Here is a 3,053-nt window from a genome sequence, read left to right on the forward strand (position 1 = left end):
ATGTTTATTGCAAGTGACAGGAATTATATGACATTAAAAGAAAAACCCATCCATATGTGCTTGTGACCAATGTGTGGCTATATTTGTTTGTCAATTACAACAATGATGTGGCCAAAGAAAATTTGTAATAGTAGTTAACTTGTAAATGCAACATCTAAATAATCATATTCAGTAACTATCTTTGATGTTTTCCCCAAGGTCCGAACACTTTCAAAACCAAAATGTTAAGTCATTTCTGATGGCTTAAAGGTCTTGATCTGATCGATAGCCTCATCCCCCATTTTTCAACAAAATTGAGATGTTGGTACCAAAAGAAAGCTCATATTTTTTCATTACCCCAATGAAATTTAATGCCAGGGACATTTTACATTTAAATGGTGCGAACAAAATCGTAGTGATTTGTGATAACCACATAGGAAGTGTATGTAATATCCTATGGGGCATTGTTATACACGTTTTTGTTTCGCATATCAAAACCGCTGGAGCCATACAACATAAAATTAGGAAACATATTCTTTTAATCTAAGGTAGAAAACAGAACATGAACAATCGGATAACGTCTCTTTAACTGGCCAAATTGACAATTGAAGATAAATTGGATTCTGCTGCAGGGATTGAAATTCATCACCCCTTAGAAGAAGAAGAATATTTGTTTGCAAACATTGCATGGTAAGTTATGTACAAGTTGTAACCAAAAAATTATACAATTTAGAAAATACTATTAGACAAATATGTCACTTATTGATTGTATTGAATTTTACTTGGTCGTCAATTTAATTTCTTAAGCTACTACATAAGCTTTGTTTCAAAAATGCGCAAAAATGTCAAGAGGCCCAACTCTGGACAATTTAGTTAATTGAGCATAGCGTTTGAGCCCGAACTAGTAAAGAAAACAAGTAAAGTTTTTCTGTCAGCCAAGATGTTACTGATTCCATTGCATATAACATTGTTGCCATGATCTCTTTTATTTTTTTCTGAGAAGCAAAATTGCAATTGTATAATTTTGATTGTTACAGTCTGTACATGTATAAACTTGTTTTTGTACATTCCCATTACTTGGGCAAAACATCTTAAAAGTACTAACATAGATGGGTTAACCAAGCTGTATAATATACATATATAATTCTATTACAAAAGTATATTGATTTAATCAATTTCACTTATATAATAATAGATAAGTTTTAATATTTACAGCTTTTTTTCTGATAGAAAAATGGCAGTACATATCATAGCAAGCATGAAGTGAGTTAGCTTAAAAACAGCACTCCTAAAAAGTAAAAGTAGTAAAAGTACACTTGAGTACATTGCATGTCAAAGGTATGAAAGGCCATTACAATATTATTACATTGCTCTCTCTACAAAATTTGATACATCTCACAATAAATAAATTATATTCCACAAATGACAAATAAATGTGTACATCCATATCAAAAGGATGCACTTGTCGGCTGGTACATGCGTCTCATTTCACATAATAACTAAGAATAAATACTAGACTCATCTTCGAAGTGGAGGTCACTTCAAATCATCCCAAGTCACATGGTTTAGAAATACAGATATTTCTTATACAATTTGACTTGGGATGATTTGAGGTAACCTACACTTGATATGAGTCTGGTATTTATTCCTAGCTATTATGTGAAATGTGACACATGTAGCACCCGACAAGTGCATCGTTTTGATATGGATGTACACAAATTAAAAATGCTTTGTTTTTAAGCAGTTCAAATGTTTAGATGCATATACATTACACTATAATACATGTCTTAGCTGTAAGGCATTTTTCTCACCTCTTGTGATCTTGTGTCATCCAAAGCTGACTGCTCAGTGCCAGAAGTGGGTAAGTGCAATAGCTGCCCTGTGAACATTTGGCAATTTACACACAGTATATAGTACTGAATAACACATTACAAGCAGAATATTTCAGAATTTAAATCACCTCATTACATCACATTTTCATGTAGCACCCAATTTTCCCCATGTCCTCAGAAAAAGCAACAAGCTATTCCAGTTGCAGGGGTGTGAGAGGCCACAGACCAAGAGGAAAATTACTAAAAAAAACCTGCTGTAAAACCGCGTAAAAATCAGGGTAAAAATGCCAAATATGGGCTGAAAATAAAAGAAAACATCAATTTTTCCAACCAAAAATGAGGAAGTCAGCTAAAAAGAGGACTCTCACACCTCAGCAGTTGAAATCCATAATACCCTATGGAAGATATTACCTTAATCTCCCAAACAGGGAGTGTAGATTTCAAATGGGAGTCGTCTATTCAGGTAACCTCATTTGAAGTTCACGTACCTGTATGGAAGATTGGAATAGCCCAATTTTTGTCTGACAAAAGGATCCACACATATACCACATGAAGGTGTACTATAAGGTTGGTCTGTTCAAGTTGACCCATATCCCATCGGAGAAAAAACACTAAAGGCTAATCCCTTGTATTTGGGTGAGTTTTCAATGGCTTCAGATTCGTAGTTATTTTTGATATTACTAATGTCAAGACATTTACTAGCATTTATTATATTTTTTCAATTTGTTTTATGTGACATAAGCAATGGTAGATATGGCAAGCATTACTAAGATGTATCATTATCATGTAAACATGTTCTGATCTGATCTGTTCACACATTTACTAATTGTTCACACATTCATAAAATTTAGTAGCAGAGTTGTCAAAAAAAAGCAAGATTTATTTTACTCTTTGATATAGTGTTGGAACATAAATTAGTCTAGACTAGGAAGATGTTTAGAAGCAGTACTTAAGGGATCAGATAGCAACGTTTGCACAGTATTTTTTGTGGGACCTGAGAGCACATCAGACACGTCATATTGCATTCTGAATACGAGGAATGTCCTTCTGATATCAAATAATTTCGATTTTTTGAAAATTGTTTGATATCAAAAAGGACATTCCTCATATTCAAAATGCAATTTGGTGTGTCTGATGTGTTCTCAGACCCCACAAAAATACTGTGCAAATGTGGGCGACCGACCCCTCAAGATAAGACTTAAAATATATCAAACTTGTTTTGCAGACAGTATTGAGTATATT

This window comes from Amphiura filiformis, chromosome 5, assembly GCF_039555335.1.
Source record: "Amphiura filiformis chromosome 5, Afil_fr2py, whole genome shotgun sequence".
Lineage (NCBI taxonomy): Eukaryota > Metazoa > Echinodermata > Ophiuroidea > Amphilepidida > Amphiuridae > Amphiura > Amphiura filiformis.